We start from the raw sequence: 22,404 nt of genomic DNA on the forward strand, positions 1-22,404 counted from the left end.
AGATGGGTGATGACCTGTGCTTGGCTTCCGCCAGACGTAGCACTTTGCATCCAGGCCAAATAGTACTACTTTTGTCTTCTCAGACCACAGAATGTTTTGCCTCATGCTCTGACTCTTTCACATTCCTTTATGCAAACACCAGGTGTACTGTCATGTGCCTTCTCAGGAGTGGCTTCTGTGTGACAACCCTTCCATAAATACAGCCTAGATTTTGTGAAGGGCTGCAGGGACTGTTGTCCTTCTGGCCGGTTCTCCCATCTTAGCCAAGGAAATGTAGTTCTCAGTGGTCATTGGGTTCTTCGTCTCCTCCCTGACCAAGGTACTTCTTGCTCAGTTTGGTTGGACGGTCAGCCCTAGGAAGAGCCTGGGTATTTCTATATTATTTCCATTTCTTAATGATGAAGCTCACGGTGCTCTTGGGAACTTTCAACACTCTAGAGCTAGACATTGTTTTTTACCCTTGCCCAGATCTATGCCTCCGCACAATTCTACCTTGGAGTTCTACAGACAGTTCCTTGGATTTCCTGGTAGAGTTTCTGCTCTGACATGCACTATCAACTGTGGTACCTCATAGAGACAAAAGTTTATCGAATCCCGATGAAATTACATGTCTTGTGTGAACAAATGTCTACTTAACAAGGAACAGAAAACCATTTTTCAATAGCTTCATTTGTTTGCATGAAAATTTGATTTGAAATTTGGAGACTTTTTGGGCTTGAAGTATGGGAACAATGACTGAATCTTACAAATTAAATAAATCCTTGAATCAATAACTTATTCCTTTATATACTTGTTAATTTTACAGGGTTATACCCTGGAATCTTATCTTATGAAGCACTTTCCACAAATGGATCTGGTATTTGTATAGAATGACCAATTTTGCCATTTTTCTGCTGTAATTCCGTTACCGAAATTTGAAATACGTTTTCCTCCTGAGCTTACTTTTTGCTGAATTATAATATAGTTGTAAATTATCTTCCTTCATCTGCCTACATAAAGCCTCAAATACCAACATCTGAAATATCTTAATTTAATCATATCAAAACATTGGTAACTGAATTACATGGTAACAGAATTACATTGGTAACGGAATTACAACCATTTCTTTCTGAGGCTATGTAGCTGTAGTAGTAGACCCCCCACTTCTTACAACTTATATTTGTGAAAAGGGTACAGGCAGATGAGTTTAGAAGAGAAAAGGAGTGTGTTAAGGATGATCATGATAAAGTTGTTATTCAGGAAGACTTTGCTGAAAACTTCACCCCCAAGGTGCAGAAGGAGATCCAATCTGCCTACTGGGAATATGAGCAGGTGACCCTTTTTACTGTTTGTGCATTTGAGAATCAAGGAGTCAATTCAATGGCAATTGTATCTGACTATCTAAAGTCTAAACCATGACAAATATGCCATCAACATGTTCCTTAGAACAATCTTCAAATGGCTTGATGAGATTTGACACTTTGAGAAGATCATTATGTTCTCTAATGGTGCAGCTAGCAGGTTTAAGCAGCGCTTCTTGCTGTGCAGTCTTACCCTCCTGAATCGAAGAATTGTTTGGAATTTCTTCGCTACAAGCCACAGCAAAGGGCCAGTAGACGACATAGGGGGCAGCCAAGAGAACTGTTGTCAAGGAAGTGATGAGTGGCAAGGTGGATGTTAAGACATCTCAACAATTTGCTGATGTAGCGAAGAGCAAGTGCCCAAACACCACCACCATTCATGTTGACATAGATGACATGGAGAAGCTCATCCCAAAACTTGACAAAGATCTAGAAGGAGTGCTTCCAGTCCCCAACACCAAGCAAATGCACAGGTCAACAGTGAATTGTCCCTACTGCCTAGACATCCAGACTCATGTGAAAGCATCTGCCTCAACACACTACTTCAGAAAGGCCAGCACTGAAGATGACAATAGTGGAGTTGATGATGGCAGTGTAAATGATGATGATGGTAGCAAGGAAAGTGGTGATAGTCATGGCAATGATGGGACACAGGACAATGATGCTGGCAATGATCATGCTAGCAGCCAGGACAATAGTGATGCTGGTGCCACTGATTATACGTAGTTTTGTGATGATGGTGGCGATGCAAGTAGCCAAGATAAATATGACAATAGCTATGAGAATGGAGTACGCACCAACAATGATGATAAACAGAACAATGGTGATGGTGGAAACAATGTTAGCCAGGACAGCAATGATGGAGCTCAGGATGATGGTGACCAGACCAGCATGGTGGTGGGAGAGATTTTAACAACAAGGACAAGAAGGATAACTATGGATGTGTAGTTAAAGATACAAATTTGGACTATAAATGGGTGATGGCTCAGTATTCCAAAGAGAAAAATGTCAAAAAGTTCATTGGCCAAGTGTTGAAAACTGTGGATGATGTTAGAGTTAACTTTTTAAAACATACTGCATTTGAAAAGTATGTTTGGCCTGAAGTACATGACATTGATACGCTTCCTAGGTCTCATATTATAGCTACTAGTGAGGTACCTGTGCTACGCATGCGTGGGAGGCCAGAAGCCAACAGACCATGCAGAAACGGCGAATGCTAAAGCATGAAACCAATAAATTCCACATTCCTGTAGCACCTTCAGTCGCACGTCAGAGATGGACAGCAAGTTCGTGAAGGACTTCCATGAAAAACGGGTACGTTTGTTCCATACCCAGTCAATGGCGAATCTGCATATGGCGATCCGAGAATGTTACGTTTACAAAGCAGAAACCGTCATGGCATTTCATCATTCACTTGAACTCGATATCTATTTTTTCATTCCAAACAGCATAACTCCAATCACAAATTAAATACCATTAATATAAAAAAATTAACTTTTAACAACATTCGTGACATAAACAAATATTTAAATCCTGATGTGAAGTTCCGTACGGTTGGGTGAACACAATTACAATTTTAAAATCGTAATTGTATTCACTCAATTCCAATCGTCAATTGATACTTTAACAAAATATTGTTTTAAATGACGGTTGTATTGGGATATTATCAAACCAGCTCATTGCCCTAATCTGTCCAATTCTGCATTCGCGAAAGGTTCGTAACTCATCAGGATTTTCCTCAATTCCACAATAAAATGTTCATGAAATACTGTTCAGCCATTTTTAATTTTCATGTCATGTTATTTTGGTGAATTATTGTAGGAATTTACTACAGGGGTTCCAGGCAATCGTTGCGATCGGTGCAGCCGTTTTTGTGGTACCCGGGACAATAACGTTATGCAGGAGTCCAAACCTGAAAATGCTGGAGACCAAAGCTGAAATTGGAAAAACAATATGGCCTATTTTACTCCAGGGGGTCCCAGGATTACCTACCCAAAATGTCATTGCGATCGGTCCAGCCGTTTTTGCGGTACCTGGGAACGGACAGACAGACGGACGGACAGACAGACGGACAGACGGACAGACGGAAATTTGGTGAATTATAGTGAGATTCTCAATGAGCCACAAATGGACAGAAGAGGCACCATAACCTTCAAATAAATGGGTGTTACTTGGAACAAGATGTTCAGTGGCATTGAATGAATGAATGAATGATCGTTTTAAGGCCATTTTCCCCGCTAGAGCAGGAGTTAGCCTTGCGGGCCCCATGACAATCATGGTTCCCTGTTTGAGGCAGTTTTTTTTATGGCCGGATGCCCTTCCTGGCACCAACCCTTAGTCGCCTCTTACGATGCGCAGGGATACGGTGTACCTATTCCAAACCGGGGTACACACCGGGATCATTCATCCCAGCAAGCTGGTACTCAATTTGCTGACCTCGGAAGGATGGCAGGCTGAGTCAACCGCCCTGGCATTAATTTAGCGTTGTTATACTGAACTCAAGCTGAACTCGCTGAACTAAAGCTGAACAATTTATTTTCAACTAATTTGTCACTCTGATTCGAAGCCTGCTTTAACCTGTTCTTTAAAATGATACTTATCAAAGGCAGGCATGAGAATTATCTGGTTTAGACCAGAATTCAGGTGTTCTTTACCAAGAATGTCAGTGTTTTCTTGCAGCTTAGCTCCATTTTAGGCTATCTTGCCCAACTTATTCCATTCCTTGTTTTCTTTCCACTTCAGTGGTTTTTTTCCACATGAGTTCATCCTTGTGCCTGCATAGGTTTATGATGTATGTTAGATATGGTGTTGGCTTAGCGGCTAGGGTGCCAGCTTAGGATCCTAGGATCCTGGGTTCGAATCCCGGTCGATCGCTGAATTAACGCCAGGGGGGTTGACTCAGCCTGTCATCCTTCCGAGGTCGGCTAATTGAATACCAGTTCACTGGTAAATCCCTGTTTGTCGTAAAAGGCGACAGACAGGGTTGGCGGCAGGAAGGGCATCTGGCCGTAAAACATTGCTTCAAAAAGGGGACCAAAAAAAAAAACAACAACCACGGTGCCCGAAAAAGGCCAACCCCCGCTTTGCGGGGAAATATGGCCTCTAAAGGTGGTTTGTTTTTGTTTTTTAGATAAGATGAAAAATAGTGTTGATGTGTGCGTATCTAATGTTTCAGGATCAAAATGTCAGTTGCATTGATTTTGGCTAAATATGGAAGATAATGCTTTGTAAAGCAGTGTATTTAATCGTCATAGGCGTAATTCCGTTACCATGTATATTAAATACTGTTTTATATACAGTAAAGGCTGTGATATAACCAACAAACTGTGTCAGAACTACAGAATTTGAAGCCAATGGCCATATAAACAAAGATTGACTTGTATTTGGTCACCACCCACTTTTGATTACTTATAAATTTAATGTTCTTTTTACAAATGCATCATGCTAAGTAGGTAAATCACCCTATTTTAAATTTGACAAATCGGTGACTTGTATTATAGTTGATATTAAAGGTGGTAACATGAAGTGCTTACACAGCAATTTCAGGTTATGTGATCTTCAAGAATTGGCATTCTTCAGGTAAAATTTCAAAAGACGTAATTCCGTTACCATTTTTGTAATTCTGTTACCTTTTTTGGGAAATGGTCAAGTATGAAGGATCAGCAAAAATATAACTAAAAATGCCTGCCAGGGCATAGTTGTTGGTTCCTCGGCTGTTGTTGTTGGTTGTTGGGTTGTTATTGGTTGTTGGTTAATCTATATATATAAAACTGTGTGTGTGTGTGTGTGTGTGTGTGTGTGTGTGTGTGTGTGTGTGTGTGTGTGTGTGTGTGTGTGTGTGTGTGTGTGTGTGTGTGTGTGTGTGTGTGTGTGTGTGATGTTACGTTACCGATAGACTCCTAAACGGAGAGGCTTACTTGCTTGATATTTGGCATAGACATGGCCATTGAGCCTGGGACGAACATGGCCGAACTCAAAATATTTGACGATCCATATTTTTTATTCATATTTACCTCAGTGCATTTCAGCACACAGAATCAACGGAATCAGAGCAGGTGGGCGCTGATTCGCTCAGAGCGATCACGTGATGATGCTATGACGCTATGAAAAAAAAAAATCGCTATGAACGCTATGAAATGCCATGAAGCTATGAACGCGATGAACGATATGACGCTATGAAAAAAAAAATCGCGATGACGCTATGACGCTATGAAAAAAAAAATCGCTATGAAACACTATGACACTATGAACGCTATGACGCTATGAAAAAAAAAAATCGCTCGCTTTACCAAGGGGCTCGCTCTCCCCCCCCGTTCCGTTATAGAGAGAGTAGCGACAACTAACGATTTGACGCCATTTTGAGTCCATTCAGTGCGGAGCCGCCGTATGGCGATAGTGCATTGAACCGTGTATTCCATTATGTTCTCTATGTATGAGAGATGGGAATGGTCTTTTCCATGTTGATAATGAACAAATTATGTGAAGATGACAAAATAGAAGATTTATGACAACTAAGAGCCGTATGATAAAGAAGAAAATCACAGAGCTGGTTGTGATTTAACAGTCACAGACATTTAGAACCATGACAAAGAAGGAATGAACTAGACAGGTACATGTGCTGCTTATTTCAGCCTCATTTTAATTTCAGGGAGGCGAGAGCGAGACTCGAACTCTCACCTCCCTGCTTATACATGTACATGTACAATACAATGTTAAGAGTTATCTTTGTATTTCTGCAGTTGTTTGACCTTGTTTATCGTGTGTGGGTATATATTTGTGTTTGTTTAATTTTCATATTTAAATTATTAATCTAAACTTTGCTGCATGTTGCCGATCATATATTAATCCCACCAAAAATAGATTAGCCCCCCTACCCCCGGCCCCCTCTTTCCCTCTCTCCCTCTATCTCTCTCTCACTCTCACTCTCACTATCTCTCTCTCTCTCTCTCTCTCTCTCTCTCTCTCTCTCTCTCTCTCTCTCTCTCTCTCTCTCTCTCTCTCTCTCTCTCTCTCACACTCTCTCTCACTCTCTCTCACACACACACACACAATCTCTAATACATATACAAATGACATATATATTTACAATCACACACACACACATACACGCATGTGCTAATGCACACACATACAAATTATAAATTGAAAGTCACACACACAAACACAAGTTAATGTCCTCACACATTCAAATCAACAGACAAATACATACATTCAATGCATGCCCCCCCCCCCCCTTTCTCAGTTGTGGCATACAACTGTATCACTGGCATGAATTGGTTTCTAGCAAATTCTTTCTGAAGCATCATTGAAAATTTTGAATGACAATAATCCTATCTTCCATGTGAAAGTACAAAAAATAAAACTTATTTTATTATTTGTTTTACGAAGGTAAAACCGTTCATTCGTCTTTGTTTTGACTTTAGTTTGACCGTGACTTTGAGTCTGAGTCTGACTTTGGAGACATGATCTAGACCCTATATTAATTGATCTAGCTCGAAGACTCTAACTCAAACTTAATTTTAAATAAAGATGCCTTCCCCTTCAAGTGCTAATTAATCCACGAGCAATGGATAACAAGCCTGTAAAGCCAAAGCAAAGGCCAGTCTCACTCGCAGCACACAAATATACGCATATGGGACCATTACCACCATCACACTGACCTGGCAGAGAACTGACGAAGAAGTTACTTTCCATCCAACACGACTGACTCTGTTCTCCCAGATTTTCCGCCTTTTAGCATCTGATGGAAATCTATACATCTTGAATCCCTTCTCCATTCTATTTGTGCACCCACAGGCGCTACAACCTGTCATTTTGTCGTAAAATCGATGTAAAACACGAATGAGAACGCTGCGTACAGCGGGAACGTTAAAACGCTGACCGATATGCATCCGATCCTGATCCTGTCCGCGATGGACTCAAAATGGCTCCACGCAATCACGTGACTAGATTTTTCCGGACCCTCTATGTCGCAACTCTGTATATAAAGGGACTCTACCCCTCCCCTCCCCTCCCCTTCCCACTCCCCCTCCCCTCCCCCGCCCGGCAATGCCGGGTACTTCTGCTAGTAGGTAATAAAGATCAGTATCAAACTTTGGCCAATGTGTTATAGATTAAATAGAAATTCCTTTGAAAGTTGAGGTAAAAATTATACCCAATTTTCTGGTGTAATGCTGTTACCAACTTTCTTTTGATCTTGGAGCCTTCTACATGCAAGTTATCCAATTTTTTATTTTGATATGATAACAGGGCTATCACCTGACCTTCATAAAAGTTTTGTTAATCAGTTATACCTTAAATCTCATCCATAGCATGTAAACGAATTTAAATTTGCTACCGTGGAATTGCCTATATATATATATATATATATATATATATATATATATATATATATATATATATATATATATATATATATTTATATATATTGTTACAGACGCGGTTTTAGATGTTAGTTTACCGAGCGGTTTGGTATTACCGCGTCTGCACAGTTTACCCGATTCTACTCGAACGTTGACTAAGTCGCGCTATGCTAAATCAATGAAGGAAAGGACACAACGGCTGGGATAAATTCAACGACACAAGGGGTACAGTTCTCAAGACCTCCGGAGGAGGATATAATATTGGTTATGCAGAACGGTTAGATTACACGACAAGAGGTAAAGCACAGCAAGATGGACACTTAGACACAGTCTTATCTTAGCCCCGACAGACAACAGACAAACGGGACAAGACTGACTTACACAGGGATTGATGGCAAGGAAGGGCAGGCATTCGATGGCTCAAGGTGCACCTTGGCTCAGGGGCAGAATCGACCCGGTCCGGTCCCGAGATGCGGGGAGGTATCGTCGCGCTGGAGGTGGCGTCCTTTTCTCTCCAAGCTGAGGCGCATCTGACGTCACCTCCGTCTTCCTGCGCATGTCCCGCGGGGAGTGACACGCCCTCGGCTCGTTAGCTCCGCCCCAGATGGAATCGGTCCGCCGCTTCTTATTGGGTGCGGGGGGTTACCGGGCTCCGCCCTTGACGAGGAGCTGACAGTGAGCCCCTGTGTGGTAACCCCGTCGGAGCACATGGTCAATGGCGGCTAACCAAGCCGGAGTGAGGACGCACACTCCCCGTGCCGCCGCCGCTGTTGTTGTAGTTGTTGTTGTGGTTGTATGAGGAAGAGATGCGGGGAGGTATTGGGAGGTCCTAAACTTACTAATGGTGCCATACAATCACATTCTGGTGCAACGAAGAGTCAGAATTAATGGAAACGAGTCCTTAACTGACATAGACTAAGAATAACTAGCAAGATGTCCGAAAGTTGTCTACGTGAGATGCGGTGGACCTGGGCACGACATTTAATGGGGGAAAAAGGGGAAGGTCGGGGCTACAGAGTGTTGTTTACAGACAATGGGACTAGGGAATGGGGGATTGGGGATAGTTGGGGAGTATTGGGGAAATCGGGGAATATTTACAAGCGGATATGGATGGAGGCCAAATCCCATATCCGCAACAATATATATATATATATATATATATATATATATATATATATATATATATATATATATATATATATATATATATATATATATATATATATATATATATATATATATATATATATATATATATATATATATATATATATACATATATATACATATATATATATAAATCTCCACCCATCCACACTTATCATTGGTCAATACCTCCAACGTGAGTTGAAGGATTTCTTTGTCCTGCAGTGAACTTAAAATAGGGTGATGTGAATGTGTATATATATATATATATATATATATATATATATATATATATATATATATATACTGTATATACATATATATATATATACTGTATATACATACACACTACCGGTCAAAAGTTTTAGAACACCTCAATTTTTTCCAGTTTTTATTGAAATTTACACAGCTTAATGTCTCGATGTACTCTGAAAATAAGCACAGAACAAATAAACAATTGGAGATGAAAAGAAATCGTAGAATCATTTTGTTTAACAAAATTTAATTTAAATCTTTGACTCGGCAAAGTAGCCACCTTTTGCAGATATAATCGCCGAGCACACGCGTGGCATTCTTTCTACAATGGAAATCAAATATTGTTTAGGAAGTTCTTCCCAACACTGTTGCAGAAGTTCCCACAAATGTGTTGCACTTGGAGTTTGCTTTGCTTTCACCCTCCTGTCCAGTTCATCCCAAACCAGCTCGATGGGGTTTAAGTCTGGAGACTGTGCTGGCCATTCCATGATTTGAAGCCTACCGTCTTGATCTTTTCCTCGAAGGTAGTTTTGATATAGCCTGGAGGTATGTTTAGGGTCATTATCTTGCTGTAGGATGAACCCCTGGCCAACTAGGCGTATACCAGAGGGTATTGCATGGCGCTGCAAAATGTTGTGGTCGCCCTTTTGGCTCAGGGTACCAGTCACTCTGTGCAAGTCGCCGACTCTGGATCCAGCAAAAGAGCCCTAGACCATCACGCTTCCTCCTCCATGTTTGACAGTTGGTGTCACACACTGAGGAACCATCCTTTCGCCTACTCGACGGCATACAAAAACCCTGCGTGATGAACCGAAGATTTCAAATTTTGATTCATCTGTCCATAAGACCTTCCTCCAGTCTTCAGTAGTCCACTGGCGGTGCTTCATGGTCCAGGCAAGCCTTTTTTTCTTATTTTGCCATCTTAGCAATGGCTTTCTTACTGCCACTCGACCTGTCGAACCTGCAGCTCGAAGTCTTCTCTTCACAGTTGAAACTGAGACTTGCTTACTTCGCCCAGTGTTAAGCTGTGCTTGAAGCTGTTGTCCTCTGAGCCGCCTAGCACGCAAGCTGTTGACTCACAGAAACTTGTCTTCTGATTCAATTGTGGCTTTGGGTCTGCCAGACCTCTTCCTGTCAGTTTCCTCCAGTTTCCAATGTACTACTTCCTGCAGTGCAATATTGTCCAAATAATGCTTCATGGTGTTTAATAATAGTCTGTTCCAATGCTGCTTTTATACAGACAGGGGGTTTGTAATCAAGTAATCAGCAGAGGTTGGGACACCTGTAGGAATTGTTTGCATCAACTTTCAAGGCTTAATTTACTTACATTGCTGCAGAACAGCTGTAAGTTGTTAACCCATTACTTGTTCCCTGAAGAAGGCCTTTTTTTTACAATATAACTGTGCAATTTGCATTATTTTCCCGTTTTTGCTAACCTAAACTTTTTTTTAACCTCGAGCACTTTACTGCTTACCTTTGTACCATTTCAGGTTATTCACTAGACAGTAAACTGTGTAAATTTCAATAAAAAACTGGAAAAATTGAGGTGTTCTAAAACTTTTGACCGGTAGTGTATTAGTCAGGTTCACTATGTCAATAAATTATATTTCGTTCAAAATCATGGTAGATTAGCAAACCTATACATTTTTGGAAAGGTTATAGCATAAGGAAACTAAAAATCAATGTTTACATTTGGAGAGAAACCTGTATGGCGGCCATTTTGGATTTTCAAAATGGCCACTGTAACATACATATTTTGTTATATTTCTGCCTCTAATTACCCTAAAAACTTTTAAAAATATACTAAATCTATATTTTCAGGGACAAGGAATCCAATGAAAGTATCAAATTAGTGCTATGGGGAATGGTAAGACACGAATCAAAGATTTTTGAATTGCAAAATACTGTTTATATTTGCGATAAGTTGCATAATCAAATACATGTTATCATTTTGTACAGGCAGTTAATAACATCAAAATGTGTCACAATAATTCATATCACCAAACATACACAGGCAGTCAGCAAAATCATATATACACATGCAGTCAGTATAACTTCACATCTACACAGGCAGTCAATGACAAAATACACACAGGCAGTCAATGGCATCAAACATACACGATTACAGAATATGCCATTTAGAGTTCGTCATCAGTGACTCATCACTGTCCTGTGTGTCGTATCCGACAATATAGTCCGCATCGTTTTCACAGTCCGTTCCACACAAGCAAAGGTCGGTCAAATTGATTGGCAAATCGAATTGGTCGAATGGTCGATCGAATCGAATTCGATGAATCGAATCGAATTGGTCGAATGGTCGATCAAAGCGATTGGTCGAATGGAATTGGTCGAATGGAATTGGTCGGAATTGGCAAATGTAAACATTGATTTTCAGATTTTCCATGTAATAACGTTTCCAAAAATGTATAGGTTTGCAAATCTACCATGATTTTGAACGAAAAAACATAGTGAACCTGACTATATATACACGCACATACACATACATACATACATACATACATACACACACACATACACACATACACACACATGAGTACATATAGACAGATTTGGACTCTGTGTAGTAGTAACAACTGTAGTTTCCATTGGAAGAGCAGAGTGTATGACGCCATCCAAAGTATTCCGATCCTTGTGTGCATGAACGTGAGCCAACTAGTCAAAGGGGGTCCACCCTGTGGTTAGATGCCATGTAGTGCAAAGTGTTACCATCTGGCTGTGTCCTATGAGAATGGTCGATTTGGATTCAGCCCTTATTGTCTTTTGGATTCAACTCCACTCCACTACATCCCCTTTCCTTTGTTTCGCTTTTTATTTCCAGCCTTTATATTACTTCCTTGTATCCTTCCAATCCTGCTTTTCTTTGGAGTTCTTAATTGATGGTCATCTCAAAAATGTTGCAGTTGAGAAATTTAATATGAAAGGCATTTTCTTCAGTTTTCATCATGTCATGGCAAGTTCAGACAGGTGGCATGGCTGTAAACGTTTAGCTGCTTCTTTCTATAATTTTATCATTGCTGTGTGCAGCAGCTCCCATGTGAAAAGCTTTGTGTGGAACAAGAAAAGATGGAATGTAATTTATTTACGTACAGACACTCAAAACAAAGAAAAATAAGTCCACAAAAGAAGAAGAAGAAAAACCTAACGCCAAATGGGTTAACCTGCTGGCTTCAACCCTTGGCTCATGGAGTGGGGAACCAAGATTCAAAGTTCTGAGTTAAGTATCAATAAACAGGGTTCAATAGAAGAATTTAATCATTGAGAGTGAATGAGTTTGTCGACTGGGACTGTATTTGCATATAGCATAAAGGTAAATCTTCATTCACGTTCTTATCTTACTTATTCCCCATGGCGGGAGTACTTGACAATGAGCCTAGTTTCAATTTTTTCCATTGAGCGATTTCAGCGATTTCAGCGATATAGAGATGCAACTTTTTTCCAAGATGGCGTCCATACCACGTGACCTATGACGCCATAATTTTAAATAAAATATTTTGTGTCAATCGGACCAACGGTTGCCGAGGAAATGAATTTTTAAAATGCAGAGACACATGCCACATGCACGTACGGACGCAACCGAGTGCTTAACCCTGATTTTTGCTTTGCGAGCGCAGGGTAATTACTTTGTGCACACACATGTTTGCTTCAGTTTCCCCAAAAAGTAACGTACTCATTTTAATTTACGAAAAATGCAATCCTTGGAATTTTGGCTGCATGCAAACACACATACACATACATACACAGCAATTTCAAGTTCAGGTTATCTGATCTTCAAGAATTGGCATTCTTCAGGTAAAATTTCAAAAGATGTAATTCCGTTACCATTTTTGTAATTTTGTTACCTTTTTTGGAAAATGGTCAAGTATGAAGGATCAGTAAAAATATAACTAAAAATGCCTGCCAGGGCATAGTTGTTGGTTCCTCGGTTGTTGTTGTTGTTGTTGTTGTTGGTTGTTGGGTTTTTTTTTTGTTTGTTTTTTTTTTTTTTTTGTATACAAGATCGAGGCTCGTGAAAGAGCGAACATTAATCACACACAAAGACAAACCGACACATAAAACATATAACATCGGGAGCGGTAGACAAGATGGGGAGAGAGGGGGAAGGACACAAACACAACATTTGAGAGCAGGGACCGAGAGACATGGAGACATCGAGAGATCTGAGAGAGGGCGAGGGCTTTGGGGGGGGGGGCATGGGAAGGGGGCGGTGGGAGAGGTATAAAACATATGGACACTGCCAGGACTTCCAGGAAAGAAGTTGGAATTTCAAACAAGGTGGATCTGGGGTGAATTAGCGGGGGTAGAAAAGATCAAGGTTTTGGATGGGGGAAGATAAGAGATGGTGGTGAACAGCTGTTTTAAAGACCTGGAGGGAGGAGTGGGATTGAAGGGAGTGAGGGAGTTTGTTCCAGAGGCGGGAGAAAAGAGGAATGAAAGAGTGAAGGTGAGCAGAGAGCCGAGATTTCGGCAGTTTAACCATCAGAGGGTTGCTGGCAGATCTTGTGCGACCTGTAGGAATATTTGGGGGACAGAGCACAGAGAGAGCTGGGGGTGCAAGGCCGGAGAGGAGTCGGTAGAAGACAGAAAGACCACCTACCTGCCTGCGGTGAGTGAGTGAAAGGCCCTCAGAGATAGCTTCATCGCGGGAGATTCCAATAATTCTGAAAGCTTTGGTTTCAACAGCGTGAAGCCGAGCTAGGTGTGAGGCAGGAGCAGGTTGTTGTTGGTTAATAGGTAATAAAGATCAGTATCAAACTTTGGCCAATGTGTTATAGATTAAATAGAAATTCCTTTGAAAGTTGAGGTAAAAATTATACCCAATTTTCTGGTGTAATGCTGTTACCAACTTTCTTTTGATCTTGGAGCCTTCTACATGCAGGTTATCCAATTTTTTATTTTGATATGATAACAGGGCTATCACCTGACCTTTATAAAAGTTTTGTTAATCAGTTATACCTTAAATCTCATCCATAGCATGTAAAATTATGGCAAAAATTTCTCCGAATTTAAATTTGTTACCGCAGAATTGCCTATATATACAGACTTGGCATTTAATATGGATTTTTTTTTTCTTGACTTGGGCTTACTTTCTCAACTCAGTATATCAATCTGGTGAGTTTCTTTTACACTTTGGTGATTTATTTGTTAAAAGAACCATGTCACTGATTGTCTGTCGCAGCAAGAAGTCAACAACAGGATTATATCACAGGTGGCATGGCAAAATGTACGGACAGGTGCATTTGATGATTGGCTTCACAGTCGGATATACAAGGGTTGTTGTGTTCTGTATTAGTGGAAAACAACTGCTGCACGTCTCCAAAATGTATTGCCGCTTCCTCTAGAGATGGTCCGTCAACTCGACAATGCTGTTTGTCATGGAGTGGTGGCTTTACGAAATTACGGCATGAAACAGTGTGCTATTGCTCGGCAGTATGGCATCACTCAAGGTCAGGTGTCAAAGATCCTGAAACGAAATGCTCAGAGGGGTGTCCCTACTCCAATACCGAGGCCAGGATGTCCCCGCAGAACCACAAGAGGGATGATCGCCAGCTGCACCGGTTAGTCCGCAATGGCCGTACCAAGTCAGCTTAGGGCTGAGTGGCAGCAACTGACAAATGTGCCTGTATCCAGAAGGCTAGTCAACCAACGACTGGTTCAAGCAGGCTATCATGCCAGGCGTCCTCTGAGAAAGCCACGCCTGACCAGACAACACCGCCAGCGCCGATTGCAGTGGGCCAGAGAGCACCGTCAATGGCAGCCAGGACACTGGAATCACGTGATCTTCAGTGACGAGTCTAGATTTCTGGTCTATCGTCAAGATGGCCGCGTCCGAGTGCGCAGACAAGTGCATGAAGCCTACAACAAAGATTGTATAGTGCCAAGAGTCCAACCGGGAGGTGGTGGGGTGACCGTTTGGGCTGCTTTTCATGCAGGGGGCAAAACTGACCTGGTTGTTCTGAATGGAAACCTGAACCAGCAAGTACAGGGCCATTCTGGAAGAAACATTGCTTCCATTTGCTCGTGCAGCCTTTCGAGGAAACTTTGTCTTCCAAGATGACAATGCACGGCCTCATCGTGCTCGCATGATCCAACACTTTCTTGCTGACCGTGGTGTAGAGCATATGGAGTGGCCTGCGATGTCCCCGGATATGAATCTGATAGGGAACTTGTGGGCAGAATTAACGCGTCAAATCGACCACTTGGACCAGCAGCCGACCTCTGTGCGTGAATTGCAGCAGGCTATTGTCACTGCATGGCAAGCGATTCCTGTCCAAACCTTGGCAAATCTCGTGAACAGCATGCCTCAACGTGTATGTGCTCTGCTGAATGCTCGTGGGGGTGACACGAAGTACTGAACTGTAATTTTACTGTCCGTAATCCCAGTCGTAATTTAACTTTTGTTTTTGTTAAAAAATATTTTGGCTAATGTGCAAAATAAAGAGATACTTCTGGAAAACGTACAGAAGTTTAACACAGTACTGTCCATGAATTGAGTTCGATATCAGTTTACATCACTTTCAAGGATCAATTTATTTGTTTCGAAATGTCAAATGTGGTTTTTGTTTCTTTTAAAGGTCACATCAACAAAATCTAGAATAATTTCAACATAATTCCAATGAACTTTTGGTTCTAAGACGTCTTGAAAAGTAAGTTCACCCCCACAAAAAAAATATTCCATATTAAATGCCAAGTCTGTGTATGTATATATATATGTATATATATGTATGTATATATATGTATGTATGTATGTATATATATATATATATATATATATATATATGTATGTATATATATGTATGTATGTATGTATGTATATATATATATATATATTGTTACAGACGTGGCTTGGATGTTATTTACCGAGCGGTTTTATGGTATGACCACGTCTGCACAAGTTACCCGATTGTGCCCGAACGTTGACTAGTCGCGTTACGCTGGCTCAATAAGAAAAAGAAGACACCCGGCTGGATTACAATAACACAATACGACACCAAGGGTTCAGTTCTCAAGACCTCCGGAGGAGATTATATTCGTACGGAAAGGTCAGATTACAGGGGCTAGAGTTATAATCACAGAAAGACAGGCACTTAGACACACTCTTATATTAACCCCGGACAGACTACAGACAAACGGGACAAGGCTGACTCACACGGGGGTTGATGAAAAGGACAGCGGGTATCGATGGCTCAAGGTGCACTCTTGGCTCAAAGCAGGGTCCAGTACGGTCCGGTCCGGTCCAAAGATGCGGGGAGGTATCGTCGCGCTGGGGGTGGCGGTGGCTTCTCTCTCCAAGCTGAGGCGCATCTCACGTCACGTCCGGCAAGCGGCTGCGTATATCCGGCGGGGAGTGACACGCCCTCGGCTCGTTAGCTCCGCCTCGTGGAATCGGCACGTTGCTTCTCATTGGGTGCGTGCGGGGGGGGGTTACTGGCTCCGCCCCTGACGAGGAGCTGACAGCCAGCCCCTTCGGGGTAACCCCGTGGAGCGCATGGTCTGGAGCTAATCGAGCCGGTGTGAGGACGCATCCTCCCCCGCTCCGCCGCCATCTCCTCTGTTGTTGTTGTAATTGTTGTTGTAGTTGTTGTTATTGTTGTTGTTTGGGGAAGAAGATGGGAGGAGGTATGGGAAAGGTCCTAAACTCACTACTGATGCCATATAATCACATTCTGGTGCAACGAAGAGTCATAATTAATGGAAACGAGGCCTTAACTGACATAGATTAAGAATAACTAGGAAGATGTCCGAAAGTTGTCTACGTGTGGTGCGGTGGACCTGGGCACGACATTTAATGGGGGAATAAGGGGAAGGTCGGCTCTACTGATTGTTATTTACATGCAATGGGACTAGGGAATGGGGGATTGGGGAAAGTTGGGGAGTATCGGAGAAAATAGGGGAATATTTACAAGCGGATATGGAGGCCAAATTCCATATTCGCAACATTGCACCCTTCTCTACCCTCGGGGCGTCCCGACCCGATAAATTTTTACCTACTTTAGTGTGGCACGCAATGTAGTTCCCTCTACTATTAACTCTACCCTGAGTGCGACAGTTTTACAGATATTCACAAATGAGTAAATATGTCCCCCTGCGACGTTGCACCCTTCTCCTCACAGAAACACACCCACAGGATAACCGAATCCGGAAAGAATTCTCAAACTAAACATACAGCCGGTAGGGAGCATTATTTACAAGACTACGCTGCTATTTACACTACGATCCAGGACCTGTTTTTGGAGGAACACATGCAGATGTTATGCATAGAGAGAGCGCGCTTGCCAACATCGATACACCAACCCACGAGTGCTCTGTGGCCGACGGCCCTTTAATAACGTGCAGAGCACCCTTTCCCAGCATCAAAAGCACCACCCCACCACCAATCGGTGCAGTCACCATTGTTCATTGGAATAAAAATAAATTCGACAACCCCTAACCCTGCAGGTGTCTCTTGCTCTTCTTGTGGTGCACTTGGTGTTTAACTAAAAGTGGTTCACCTGTATGGCATAGGTGCCACGTTGACCCATAGGTCCATCCCCGGGTGGTGCTTGGCCGCAAACGAACTGCGGTCCATTGTGGGTGGCCACAAACATTGCGGTCCATATGGTGTACCGATCCAGGCAGCGAACAGCGAAAGTGCAGGCCCACAACTGCGTCGCCAGCACCTCTCTCTCCTCTCTCTCTACCCCAAAGCCAGATCCTCGGAGGTGGGAGACAACAGAAGAAACAAGTGAGTAAGGTGGTAAGGGCGCAAAAGTGCACGCAATATAAGGTAATGCACACTGGGGGCACATGGGAACCAGGTGAGACAGGTACGTTCCTATCGTACGCCCCCCCCCCCACCAGGTAACCTACATGGCCCCTCCGTTACCCCTTACTGTATCCACAAAACACAACACTACCCATAAACATCTACTTTACAAATCAACAAACATCCCTACTGTCTTCCCCGTTCCTCCCATAAACCAAATTCGTCTTCTCTCCCTCCTAACCAATCAAATTTGCCATTTTCAACTCTCATCAAAATTTGCCATCTCCAACTGCACATCAAAATCTGCCATCACCAATTCATCATCAGTCCCTCCTAGGGAGGGAGAGATGGAATCACCCCAATGTCTCATCCACGTCGTGATGCGTCTCACAAATCCACACAGCGATTCATCTCCTGCAACAAAACAAAGAAAACACAGGTGTGGAGTCATCATCATCACCACAGGTAAGTGGCTGCGTATGGTGCGACAGGTTCATTAATCCTAACTATTTCCTAAATGACTTTAACAACTTTACACTACCCGGGGTCTTTCTCCGGCCAAACCATTGGCCCTCTTACACTATGGGTTCTAAAAACCAATTCCCATTGGCCAAACTGTGGTGCTTTTCAATTTGGGGTCTCACTCCCCCGATTCATCTCCCGGTGCCCTCGCACAATTTCTGGGCTGCGGCGTGTACCTCTCCCAGTGGGTCTACCCACCTGCACACCTCCACCACTGCGGTTGCCTCCGAGCTTACCTGCTCCTTACCCTAACCTAACTACCTGGGGAAGGCCCTCTGGCACTCTCCCCACTCGGTGCCCTCTCTGGCACTGGGCTACCCGGGTCCGTCCTCCGGATCCTCGGGCCCCATCCACAACTCTACCGGCTCCCAGAGCCCACCTGCGGCCTCACCTGGCCGACATCCTCACAGTGGTGGAGTGCTCAACCAACTACACACACTAACAGGCTACACGCCCAGCCATTTCCACAACACTAATGCACCCATTCACAACACCATTCTGCAACCGCACCACAAATGCCAATATCCAACCACAATTTACCTGTACCCTCTACCTAACACTTACACTACCCGCCCCGGGTACTCGTGAAAGGGGTCCACTCTTCCCCCATCCACACCTTCGCACCATGCACACCACTCCGTACCACTTACTCCAACTCTCTCCACACACCTGTACTTGCACACCTGTGCTCTCACACCTGGTGCCACCTGCACCCTTCTCTCCCCAAGCGCATTCGCGCTGATCCACAACACTCACTACTCATACACGGCTCCACACACCTGTCCAGTTGCACACCTGTGCAATCACACCTGTTCAATTCTCACACACACGGCATCATCTCAGCTAACTACTCCCTTCTGAAACTTGCGCTTCCCAGTCGTCCCTTTAAACTATTGCGCTCCCTCGTCATTATCATCCACACTAATCTACCTGCGTCCCCACTACAGGTATCAGTCACTAACTAAACTTAACGTTACCTAATGTCAATCTCTTCTAGATCCCTACTAATAACCTAACCCACCCGGGCTAGTTTCCACTGCCATCAACCCCATAAGCTATTGCTCCTTTGCCCCCCATGGGAAAGGTGGCAGGGATGCCACCCTCTCCCACCGGGCCTATCGCTCCTCAATCCCCCAGTCCTCTGGCACTAATAAGCCCCCCTTATATGGGAAGGATGGTGGATTTGCCATCCCCCCACATCGGGGGTCTCTCACTACCAATTTTGCACATCAAATTTCAACAAATTAAAAATTTGCCAATCACTGCCCATCAGCTGCCAATCACTACTGCCAATCCCTTGCCAATCATCAAATTTTGTTTTTCTCTAATTTTGGGTCCAAAACACTAACCTCATCACCCAGTCTACTCACTAATACCTCTCGGTGCGCCAATCCCTGTCCAAAGCCCGGCTTCGTAAAGCCAAGCAATGGATGCTGGTTGTTTTGTGCCAGCGGCTGAATGCGTCCGGCACTCGGTGCAGGGACGGGGGCTTACCCGGGCCGAGATCCCACGCATCACCTCGGCGCGGAGCCATCCAATGTCCCGATCTCGACCTGCCGGCACGTCTCAACAAAAAGTGGTCGCCATGACGACCCTTTCTATCGGGCTGCCAGCTCCGCCTAGTGGAGCACGGACGCGGCCGTTCAAAGCGAGGCCCAGCACGCACCGAGGGCCCGATTCGGCTATAAGTCGTTCTAAACTCTATCCCGTCTAACGTCGATGCTTCACCTGGACGCTTACACCCCGCAGCCCGTTCCTTGCTCACACATCCAGCCGTTTCCATGCCCCTCGTACCGTTCCTTACACACCCAGGTACACCCATTCCACTCACCGCCTTGGTCACACACCTGACCACCGAACACTTTGGCACACATTCGTTGCTCGCACACCTCACCAATACACCGCTTCGCACCCCCTCCTCGGTCACCTCCTCTGTGACAATCACAGGTGTGCTCTCATTCGCACACCCAACCACGTGCCTCACCACCAACTCCAGCGTGCATTCCCACTCACGCTCTACCATTCCAGGTGTGCATCCTTCCATCCCAGGTGTACATCCTCGCTCACCTGTCACAACTAACTCACGCTCCATGTCACTCTCACTACTTTCACCTCCATTCCTGACAGCGCACTCACCCTTTCTCTTGACAGCACACTCTTTCCTCATGCACCTGTCCGTCACACACCTTTCTCGCGCACACTCTCCCGTTACATCCTCTGTAACACTCACCACACCGCGCTTCCATGTGCTCCCTCGCACACACGCTACGTCCGACTCACTCTCGCCAGCACACTCACTCCTTGGCACGCACTTTTTCCTCACACACCCCAGAGTCGGACTTTCTTGCACACCTCCTCTTTCGCACACCAGACCTGTCGCACACTTCACCAACGGCCTCTCACGAACACCCGGGTCCATCTCGACCCCCAAGCTCCTTAAATCCCCTGGCGCATCATACGCACGACCATATTGGTCACCACTTACACCGGGTCCTCTTCCTCTTCGCTTCTCCTCCATCACCTGCGAATCCCTCATCCGGTTAATGAGCACATCATCACGATCCAAACACAGACTTTGGACCAATTCTTTTATCTCCTCTTTTATCTCTTTCTTATCCCCTCTCCGTCGCTTCTTAATTTCGCTCATCCCTTCTTCCACTTCTTCTAATTTGTGCTTCACCTCTTTTATTCCCCGGTACGTCTCCTCAAGCTCATCCTCTAAGGCTACCTTGACCGTTTCCAGGTGCGTCCTCACCTGCCGGTCCTTCGTCTCCATTACCTCTATCACCTCGTCCAACCTCGTTGTCAGTCCCTCACGTACCATCTGACATTCCCTCTTTGTCGCTATCAAGTCGTTTTTTATGTCGTTTTGTGTCGCTTTTAACCCTCCTAATACCGCAGTGTTCCTTTGAACCTGCTCCACTAACTCCGTCTGTCCCACCGTCAGCTGCTCCACCTCCTGCGTCAGGTTCTCTATGCCCCCTTGTAACTTTACAGTCCCCTTTCTCACCTCCTTCTCCATGTGCTCCTTACAGTGCCTCACCTCCTCGCGCACTCCTCCGACCTCCTCACTCACTCCTCTTCTGATCTCCTCTCCCATCACTTGCATCTCCTGCCCAGATGCCACCCTCATCTGCTCCATTTCCTCCCTGTGAGCATCCAGTTTGGTTTCTACCCCCATTCTGACCCCCTCTATCTGCTGCCCCATTTGGTTAACTTCCCTTTCCGCTTGGTCCCTCATGTCCCTCAATTTGCCTTCCATACTGTTTTCTAACCCCTCTAACCCTTTTTTCATCCCTTCCATTTGATTCTCTTGAGCGGCCATTCTGTTTTCTACCCCCGTTAACCCATTCTTTACTTCTTTTATCCCGTTGTCTAACTCCTCAAAATTATTGTCTAACTTCCCAATTTTCTTGTCTAACTCCTCAAAATTATTGTCTAACTTCTCAATTTTCTTGTCTAACTCCTCAAAATTATTGTCTAACTTCTCACTGGTACCCCTCGCTTCGTCCCTCATTACCCCCAATTGCTCACTCCGAGCCCTCGCTTCGTCCCTCATTACCCCCAATTGCTCACTCCGAGCCCTCGCTTCGTCCCTCATTACCCCCAATTGGTTTTCCAATCGCTCACTATTCTTTTCCACAAGGGCCGTCATTTGTATAAAAAAAAGTTCCAATCTTCCCAGCGGCGCTACTTCGGTCGCGGGCACGGTGACCAGCGAGGCGCCATTTTGCGCGCCCGCTTCTTCGTGCGTGACGGCGCTATTTTGCGAACCTGCCGCCCTCACTGCTTCGCTCTCCTCCTGTCCCTCATTTTGGTCCTGGATCGACCCTACCTCACTCTCCTTTACCGGACCCCAGCTGTCTTGATCCGCCATAGCGCGACTTTCAAAATTCGGTTTTTATTTTTTTATTTTCGTAAAACAAATTGAAATTTCGCCGTTATAATTTCGCGCGGGAAACGCGCTCCGAATCGATTTTCCCTCGCAAAATTTGGGCCTAACTAATTTAGTCCC

The 22,404-nt window shown here is 44.1% G+C and overlaps 1 protein-coding gene across 3 annotated transcripts in view; it reads left to right on the forward strand.

Annotated features, from left to right (window-relative positions):
- Nucleotides 1-22,404, forward strand: part of B4GALT3 (beta-1,4-galactosyltransferase 3) — a 53,977-nt gene that overhangs the window by 12,761 nt on the left and 18,812 nt on the right. The gene's annotated exons all lie outside the window — the stretch shown is intronic.

This window comes from Myxine glutinosa, chromosome 1, assembly GCF_964187855.1.
Source record: "Myxine glutinosa chromosome 1, kmMyxGlut1.1, whole genome shotgun sequence".
NCBI classification, from domain to species: domain Eukaryota; kingdom Metazoa; phylum Chordata; class Myxini; order Myxiniformes; family Myxinidae; genus Myxine; species Myxine glutinosa.